Genomic DNA, 10,582 nt, shown 5'->3' with positions numbered 1-10,582 from the left:
ACTTGACTTTGATGTCAACCTTATTTTTTTAATGCCCAAACCAGTTATAGCAAGAAACCTAATGACACCTTGGGGAGAGTTTCAGCACCTTTGATACCGGATGACCTTAGATGTTTAATCAGACCAGTTAGTTCTACCTTCTCCTCAGGCGGTAATTGATCATCCAGGCTTGTCTTCAGTACAACACTTGCTTATATTGGTTTAGCAAGAATCCTTCCTCCCTCCATGTCCCATCTCACTAATTTCCTTTCCTTCTACCCTTCCTCCAACCTGCTCTTACCTGTAAATCCCTGTTGCCTTTACTATATTTGAATCTGAGTCCCACTCCTTCTCCCAATTGCACGCCAGCACATGTTGAGAGGCCCTGAGTAAAGTCTTACTGATTTTACAATGAAGGTATGCTATCTTCTGATTAACAAAAAAGTAGCTGACTGAATGAAATTTCTGGTAAACATTTTAGACAAAGACCAACTGATGAATATAGTTATTATCTACTAATTCATTATTATCTACATAAGTATGAGGCTTCTAAAAGAATCTCATAAAGAATAATGCCTTTTTCTCTAGATATCACTGTTTCCAAAATTAAAATTAAAATAATTAGCAAGGATATGAAATCAGCTCTAGGCATTCCCCTTTATACCAAGACTTTTTCTTTACCAATGCACCTTTTATCTTACCTTTAGTTTAAAGTTAATCATATAATCAGAACTATATGTGATCCTATGTTGTCCAATATGAGACATTTATTAGTCACGGGGAAATCAATATTGGTATTTAAAGAATGTAAAGCTTTACTGTAAGATTTATATCCAAGTTGAATGAGAAGAATGAACTTTATAGAAGGATTTGTGTCAAGAATGAAAGTAATATTTTTAAATTGTTCTTTAACTTTCCAGTGGTAGCGACAGTAATGTCCTCAGCGTGCTGGGCACAGAGCCATCGAATAAAGGCTTCGCGGTGCACTGTAGATGTTTCTTCTTTCAATTTTATCAGTTTGCAAAATTCATGAGGTTAATAAGCATTAAAATTCTCATTACTATACCATCTCTGATGGGGAGGTAGCTTGAGGGTGTAATAAACGGCTCCTTTCGCTGAAACGCCATCAAAAAGCAAGACCACACTTACCCTACATTATAAAAACTCTGTCTCCCTGCATACAAGTTAATGTAATGAAAAATATCACATATGAGGCTTCTGAAAGCTCAAAATTCAAATGCTGGAGCTCTTTGACTTTACATATAAAGTTATAGCAGGTGGCTATTAGATTGTGAAAGAGATTCACTGTCAGCAAACCACAATTGATCTAGTGGTAGATATACCAGGCAATTACACCAAATAGCCACATTTCTCTCTCTCTCTCTCTCTCTCTCTCTCTCTCTCTCTCTCCCTTTTAAAACATTGAATGTCTTTCAAATGCAATGATAGTTCCAAGTGATTGCAGAGAGTCACCGTTACCCCTCCTGTCTCAATGGTCTATAAATCAATATTGATAGTTTATAATAGCTCCATTTTAATTCAGGGAGAATTCACCTGCACAGTTTCCCCGAGCCCTCTTCCCATGCCTTTCTCTCAGAACCTGTCGGTTCACCAGGAAACGGTGTCAGTCTCAGCTAGCTGTCAACTACAAGATTTTCCTCCTCCAATGTCATCTTGTGTTAATAAATAAGTTAAGACAAATCATTATTAGAGATTTATTTATGCACACTTAACTGTGAAACAGGATAGACTAGGGGAAATCAGGCAAAAATATTCAGAGAATTTGTATAAGGTGAGGAACTTGTTTATCAGTCTTACATAGAGGGGTGAGGTCCAGAGGACACAACGCTTCCTAGTTATAGCCTTTTGCTTCTAAGGATCTACCCCTCTCTGAGTAGGCAGGGCTCCATCTCCGAGCTGAGAGTTGGGCTTTAAACCCAGTTAATGAATGGTGGCTTTTCTGAACCAGCCATGGACCCATTTCCTCAGATTAATGTAAGTGCGCAGAGGAAGATGGAGGCTGTGTCTCAGTTTCGGCAAATAAGCTGGGGAGAAATGCTAGCTTTCTCCTTAGAGAGTTTCTCAGCAGAGGAACCCTACTCATTTCCTACCCCATTTCTTCTGTCTGGAATGCAAACAAGCTACCAGGAAGCCACCTGCTTTCACAAATTGAGAGCCTGTGGGCAAAATCCAACATATTAAAGAGACATAAGTATAAAGCCAGGGATCATCAATGGTGAGCTCACCTCTACAGTGCGTATATGAGAAAAATCTCTACTCATAAAGCATTCTTGACTCGATTCTCTTGAAGCAGAAAGCCCTCCTGGGTAATGAGGCAGCTAGCAGGCAGCATTCTCAGGCTAGGTTTTGTTCTTCATGGCCAGAACAGGATTTTTTATAACTTGAATCTCAAGCTTTTCGCCGTAGTTGGGTGCCAGACTGCACTGCATCTGAACATCCACATTGTCAGACCCTCAGAAGGTCCTCACTCATGAACTGCTGCGATTCTATTATATAATGGTTATATATCCATCACTAAAGGGAGAAAGCGATTCTCCACAGGAGCTTCCCAGGATTCTGTGATTGAAGGGAAGGTAAGCCGTGCTTTCCAGGTTTGTAGTGATATCACACAGGGCTGTGCTGCTTCCCCTCTGACCAGCTACATTATACACCATATTCTTCCTTGTTCTCACCCACTTACAATGTGTCTGATTACCTTTCCAAAGAATGACAGGCAAGAAATACGTGAATCACAACAAATGTGTAAACATGAAACCTCACACGTATTATTTGAATAGAATTTACTGAGTTCTCATTAGGTGTGCATATTGAAATACTCTGAACATTCCATACTTATATAAGGCATTAAACGATTTGGCCACTCTGGGTTTAAATAAAGAAAAGTCTAGGTTCTGTCTTTCTTTTACTCCTGTTACTTGAGGCTCTGACTAAGATAACAAAGATATTGGGAGAATTTGGAAAACTCCTAGCTGGTTGGATATAAAGAACAGATTAAGTTGCCTGTGTCCATGTCTCAGGACTTTACTTGGAAAGATTTAGAGAAAGGTCCAGTTGCTCCAAAGAAAGGGTACCAGCAGACCAAAAAAGATTCCAAGTTCTACTTGGTGAAAAAATGTTTCTTGGACTCACTTATAGGAAGATTGCCAAGTCAAAGACAACTCAACCCCTGGGTAGTCTCTTGGACAACTGCATGACAGAAGAGTTCACCTACAGCTTGGGCCACACGTGGAAAGCTAGGCCATGGGATTATCTCCTCGGCAAATTTCTGGTAGTTACATTTTGGAAAGGTTCCATCCTAATATATTGCTAACCTCCTATGTAACTCCAGAGAGGGGGCGGGACCTTATAAGAGGGTTCTAAAGCCTGCCGAAGCTGTCTCCTTTCTCATCCCATGGGGATGAGAATATGTCTTGTTTTAGACATTCTAAGGGTCTTGTTAGTATAACCACCATTGCTCTAATTCAAGGTGGCAATGGCTACATCCAGTCCTGAGAAAAGGGTGTACCTGTGGGCAGTAGCATCCTCACTTGTCTGCAGTCTTGGGGAAAGTGTGTACCTGCAGGCAGTAACAAACATCCTCACTTGTCTCCAGTCCTGAGGAAAGGGTGTACCTGTGGGCTGTAGCAGCCTCATTTGTTTCTTCACAATAGCTACCTTTACCATGTGGATATATTGGTTGACTACTCAGATAATACACAAAATCATGAAAATATAAATTTCAAGTATTCCTGTAGCCAGACCCATCACAAAGAGAAAATAGCTTGACATCAATTCTATTGTTTATCTCATGACTTTAGAGCTGATAAATCAAGAAGTAAAAGAATGAGTATTTAGATGGGATTTATTGTATCTGCTGGAAAAGATGAAGAATTTACTAAATTTACCCAGGCTCTTTCATCTCCTATAAAATCTGTTAATTACAATTACAGAAAAGATTGTAAATGTCAAAGCTTGATTTAAAAATAAATTATAACTAAGTCTTCCATGCTTTGGTTTATAGATCCAATACACAGATAATGAATGGCATTTATCATATTATGTAAATGTTCTCTTAAAACCAATTAATATGAATGGATTCTTACTAAAGTAGAAAATCCTAGATTATTGAAATATTGCTGCTTGGAGAAGAGTTTTCTGAGTGTTAAGGTAGAACATACCCCATTAGCGTTTTTTTAATCTTGTTTTTGTGGCTTCTTCTACTCTTTCTTCTATAACCCTTTTGCTTGGAGGTGGAGTGTGTCACCTGAAGATAGACCCAGAGAACGCAAATACTCACTTCCCATTTCCCTTAGTCCTGTCCATATGCGAATCCTCTTATTAATGTCACATGAATGTTCAATCTAGTTCATCCTATGAGCTCAGCTCTTGAATCTATCTCAGCCATTCTGACACTTACACATGAAGGAATGTCTAAAGTGTTTACTCAAAACTAATACTGAGGCATATAATACACAGATAATCATACAAAACAAACTGTGTTTGATAAACATTGTCATCAAAATATCTAAGGTCAAGTAGGATTGTTATAAAGAATTCCTTTTGAAAGCAGTTATAATTTACAAATTCTTTTTTTATTATTTATTTATTTTTATTCCTTTTTAATTAAAATTTCCACCTGCTCCCCATTTCCCATTTTCCTTCCCCTCCTCCCACATATTGCCCCTCCCCCCACTCCCCTCCCCCTATTCCCACTCCTCTTCTCCTCCCCCCACTCCATTCCCTCAATACTGAAGAGCAGTCCAAATTCCCTGCCCTGCGGGAAGACCAAGGTCCTCCCACTTCTATCTAGGTCCAGGAAGGTGAGCATCCAAACAGGCTAAGCTCCCACAAAGCCAGTTCATGTATTAGGATCGAAACTTAGTGCCATTGTCCTTGGCTTCTCATCAGCCTTCATTGTCCGCCATGTTCAGAGAGTCCAGTTTCAACCCATGCTTATTCAGGCCCAGTCCAGCTGGCCTTGGTGGGCTCCCAATAGATCAGTTCCACTGTCACAGCCTGGATAGGGGAAGTAGACAAGATTGCCGGGCAAAAACTGGGAACTTGCGGGTGAGGTGGCATGGGGGCTAAGGGGAAATGGGGTGAGAAACATGAGAAGGGGAGGATGGGAGGAGCTTGGGGGATTGGGATGGTTGGGATATAGGAAGGGTGGATACGGGAGCAGCGAAGTATATATCCTAACTAACGGAGCCATCTTAGGGTTGGCAAGAGACTTGACTCTAGAGGGGCTCGCAGGTGTCCAGGGGGATGTCCCCAGCTGGTACCTTGGGCAACTGAGGAGAGGGAACCTGAAATGACCCTATCCTATACTTATGAATATCTTACATATCACCTTAGAACCTTCATCTGGCGATGGATCGAGATAGAGACAGAGACTCAATTTGGAGCAACGGTCTGAGCTCTTAAGGTCCAAATGAGGAGCAGAAGGAGGGAGAACATGAGCAAGGAAGTCAGGACCACGAGGGGTGCACCCACCCACTGTGACAGTGGAAATAATTTACAAATTCTAAGAGTAGTTTTCAGTGAATTGTGTATTTTTCATCCTTCTCAGTCCCTGGAAGATTCTTACAATCAAGATATTATAAATTAAAATTACTTATAAAATGTTAAGCAAAGTAATGTTTTCATGGAATTAGGCCAACTTGTGCTAAAGATTTTTAGAAAAAAATTCCTTACTCTGACCCTCTCTGTCACTCTCTAGAGAAGGCATTAACTCTGAGCTGATTTATCTGGAACTTACTTCATCATAGAAACGTAAGGCTTCCTCCTTCTTCTTGACTCATCAGGTAGGATATTAGATACTATTGCTGACCTACCGTAGTCCATTTACTGTGTAGATTTTCAGCATAATCTTCATTACTTATACACTGTTGAATCAAGCTAGCATTTTCAATAGACTATAGCACACTGCTCTCTGCTCAGCCACGCCTAATATATTTAAGACACTTCTTGTACAATGTCTGGGTTTTTATTTTTAAGATTTTATCTTTAATTTTATTACATATGTATATAGGTGTGCGTATCTGTGTGAGTGCATGTCATGTGTGTTCAAGTGCTCTCTGAAACCGGAAGACCATCAAGTTCCTTGGTGCTGGGGTCACAGGCAGCTGTCATCCACTAGATGTGGGTCCTCTGGAAGAGCAGGAAGTGCCCTTGGGCCATTTGTCCAGCTCCATATGTATCTGTTACCACTAGATTTTTCCTAAACACCAAGAATTAAAATCTCTCAGTGTCCTCTGTTTCTAGGTAACATCCTCTGGCAGCTCCTAATTCTTCAGCACCAGGCAGCATTAGATTACTCTCTGGGCATGACTTATCGCTCATTTGGGACTTCCTCTGCTCTCCAATATTCAGGTCCTCCTCCCTGGACCATATATCTTATTGTTGTTGTCATCATTGTTTATGACCCTAGATTGATGGAGCGCTTACTCCAGAAGCATTCCAGGAAAGAAGTCTGTGAGGTGTATTTTAGTGACAGCCTTGAAAATTTCTTTTGCATCCTGGGTTTTTCTGCATGTATATGTGTTTGTGAAATATTTATTTCACAGATGTAGTGTAAGGGTACGGGAAGGTGACTATCTTTTCTTCAGAGTCCTGACGGCGTTACTCCATTCCATTCCGATGTCTAGTGCTTATATTTCTAAGACATTCTGATTCTTATTCTAATTTTTGGTAATCTCTTTCTCCCTTCTGGAAAATTCTAGGGTCTTAGTCGTTTCTAGGGTCTCTGTTGTTTAGTGATGCAGTGTTTAGGTTTCTCTATTTTATAAGCAAAATTTCAAAGGAAAGATAATTTTATTCATTTTTCTCTTAATATAATAAGAAACAACTGCTTCCTGGATGGAAGACATGAAAATGGTGCACATATAGAAAGAGAGAAGTAGAAACAAACAAGACTACACTCATGTTAAACAAGTATATTGATTTGATGCTGTGCTTATTTTGTGCAATTCCACTTTAATGTTATAATAAACTTATTATTTGTTATTCATTAAGGTGAAAAATCATGTCCTATCCCATTTCATTTCAAAAAACTAAGTTGGGAAGTAAGAAATTTTAAATGTGATTAAAAATAGAATAATTTTAGTTCCATGTTTATATTGGATCAGTGTTGCTAAATAGCATAATTTTATTGATTTTTAAAATAGGTGTATTAATTTGATTGGATAGTTCATAGGAAATTTTCATTTCCGTGTCTGCCAAATGACATATAGTAATGGTATAGGAATGCTGTCACTAAATACTAAATACATAGATAAAAAAATCTTCTGACATGTAATTTCACTATATTTTAAGCTATATGAGGAAGGAGTTTACACATAAATTCTTAGCCTATTGTGTGTATCATATTCAGATTTAATTCACAAACACAAATATATGTATGGATTCATTAATTCTGGTTTGCGTCAAGTGTTTTTCCTCCTTGTGGGGTTTACTAAAATTTGAGAATTATGTGATTCTTAGTGCTTCTGATAACCTTTCTTCAGACTTCTTAGTTTCTGTAGACTGCCTCAATATCGGTGGCAGCAGAGGTGTGTTGAGAGTTCCATCTTACCCTGGTCTTCCTTTAAGTACCAGTTTCTTCATCTGCTGCAAGGGGAGTGTGCAGAAGAAACAGGGCTGAGGTATGGGAAGGGTAGCCATCCCTTCAGTGCTTTACGGTTTACTTAGAAAGAGACAGAAGCCTTCCTTTTGTCTCCTTGACCATGTCCCTTGCTTTACAGAAGCTTTTCAGTTTCAGGAGGTCCCATTTATTAATTGTTTCTCTCAGTGTCTGTGCTGCTGGGGTTCTATTTAGGAAGTGGTCTCCTGTGCCAATGTGTTCAAGTGTACTTCCCACTTTCTCTTCTATAAGGTTCTGTGTAGTTGGCTTTATGTTGAGGTCTTTGATTCACTTGAACTTGAGTTTTGTGCATGGGGATAAATATAGGTCTATTTTCATTCTTCTATGTGTTGATATCTAGTAATGTCATCACCATTTGTTAAATATGCTTTTTTTCCATTTGATATTTTTTTGCTTCTTTGTCAAAAATCAGGTGTTCGAAGGTATGTGGATTAGTATCCGGGTCCTTGGTTCGGTTCCGTTGATCCTCCTGTCTGTTTTTATGCCAATACCAGGCTGTTTTCAGTACTGTAGCTCTATAGTAGAGTTTGAAGTCAGGGATTGTGATGCCTCCAGAAGTTCTTTTATTGTACAGGATTGTTTCAACAGCCTAGAGAATGGGAAAAGATCCTCACTAACCCCACATCAGACAAAGGTCTGATATCCAAAATATACAAAGAACTCAAGAAATTGGTTATCAAAAGAATAAATAATCCAATAAAAAATGGAGTACAGACCTAAACAGAGAACTCTCAACAGAGAAATTGAAAATGGTTGAAATATACTTAAGAAAATGTTCAACATCTTTAGTCATCAGAGAAATGCAAATCAAAATACTCTGAGATTCCATCTTACACCTGTAAGAATGGCCAAGATCAAAAACACTGATGACAACTTATGCTGGAGAGGTTATGGGGAAAAGGGAACACTTCTACATTGCTGGTGGGAATGCAAGCTGGTACAGCCCCTTTGGATGTCAATATGGCAATTTCTCAGAAAATTAGGAAACAACCTTCCTCAAGACCCAATAATACCACTTTTGGGTATATATCCAAAGGATGCTCAATTGTACAAGGACATGTGCTCCACTATGTTCAAAGCAGCTTTGTTTGTCATAGCCAGAACCTGGAAACAACCTAAATGCCCCTTGACCAAAGAATGAATAAGGAAAATGTCATAGTGACACCTTGAATTTTGAAGGCAAATGGATGGAGCTAGAAAGCATCATTTTGAGTGAGGTAACCCAGACACAGAAAGATAATTATCACATGTACTCACTCATAGGTGTTTTTTAAACATAAAGCAAAGAACACCAGCCCACAAGTCATAATCCCAGAGAATCTAGACATCAATGAGGACCCTAAGAGAGACATGCATAGATGTAATCTACATTGGAAGTGGAAAAAGACAAGATCTCCTGAGTCAATTGGGAGCATGGGGACCTTAGGAAGAGGGTTGAAGGAGAGGGGAGAGGCAGGGAGGGGAACAGAGAAAATTGTAGTGCCCAATAAAAATAAATAAAATGAGACATTCTCTCCCGAGGTCACTGTGGTTTCCTGCTTTAACAGTGCTCGACCCCTCCAACCCTAGCCGGCTACTCCAAGTGAGAACCCTCTGCAATATGGTCGCTCCAGCGTTGCCATCGAGCCTTCCCCAGCTACCACCATGACCGCAGCGTCACCCTTGCAAATGCGCCAGAACTACCACCAGGGCTTGGAGGCTACCATCAACTGCCAGATCAACCCGGAACTGTTTGCCTCCTATGTCTACTTGTCTGTGTCTTGCTACTTCGACCAGGATGATGAGGCTCTGAGGAACTTTGCCAAATACTTTCTTCACCATTCTCACGAGGAGAGGGAACATGCTGAGAAACTTAAGAAGCTGCAGAACCAACGAGGCAGCCGAATCTTTCTGCAGGATATCAACCAGACTGTGATGACTGGATGAACGGGCTGAATGCAATGGAGTGTGCACCACACCTGGAAAAGAGTGCGAATCAGTCACTACTGGAACTGCACAAACTGGCTACTGACCAAAAATGACCCCCACTTGTGTGGCTTCATTGAGACGCATTACCTGAATGAGCTGGTGAAAACCATGAAGGCACTGGGTGACCACGTGATCAACTTGTGCAAGATGGGAGCCCCTGAAGCTGGCATTGCAGAATATCTCTTTGACAAGCACACCCTGGGCACCCTGGGGCACAGTAATGAGAACTAAGCTGACTTCTCCAAAGCCACAGAGACTTTACTGGTCACTGAGGCATTGTGCACATGTCTGTCTGCCTTTATCTTTTCTGTAAGTCGCACCAGAACATCCTCTTAAGTTCTTTAATTTGTACCATTTCTTTAAATAAAGAATTTGGTACAAAAAAAAATCAATAAAAAAGGGAAAGAGACAACAGAAGTCATTCCCCACATGGCATGTCCACTGCAGCTCCCATAGATGGCTGGACAGTACAATCAGTCCTTGTGGGACCAAGAAACACCAGCTGCAGGACATAGAGGACACATGCCACTCCAGCAAAGATCAATACTGATGGGAAAAACTTGCTTCTTGAGAAAAGGAGTTATTGACATCTGCTTGTCTTTTACAAACATATCTGGCCTAACTTCTGAAAAATTTCTCACTTGTGTTCTTAAGAGTTAGAAAACAAACAAACAAACAAAAACAAAAACTGTTCACCAGAGAGAAGGCCCAGGGAATAAACTGTTATCAGTATAATGATTTGTCAAAGGAAAAGAGACTCCAACAAGTATGAAAATGGTAGGCACAGCCTGCATGGAAAAAACACCATTTGAAAAGGCAAGGAAACCTGCCTGGCTCCAGCTGTGCCCCCACCTTCCCTTCAATGCATAGAGGTGGAGGGCTGCTGGTGCAGATTTCCAGTTAGAAGGATCCCTCCTGACTGCCTGTGCTGCAGAGAGTTAACAGCTAATGCGATGGAGCAGTGAGCAGCCTTCATTTCATCTTGCTACTGTT

The 10,582-nt window shown here is 40.2% G+C and overlaps 1 pseudogene; it reads left to right on the top strand.

Moving 5' to 3' along the window:
* The first annotated feature begins 9,232 nt into the window (after window positions 1–9,232).
* On the top strand, window positions 9,233–9,820 carry LOC130881891 (ferritin heavy chain-like; annotated as a pseudogene).
* Window positions 9,821–10,582: the final 762 nt, after the last annotated feature.

This window comes from Chionomys nivalis, chromosome 9 (genome assembly GCF_950005125.1).
Source record: "Chionomys nivalis chromosome 9, mChiNiv1.1, whole genome shotgun sequence".
Lineage (NCBI taxonomy): Eukaryota > Metazoa > Chordata > Mammalia > Rodentia > Cricetidae > Chionomys > Chionomys nivalis.
This window is presented reverse-complemented; position numbering and strand designations above follow the sequence as displayed.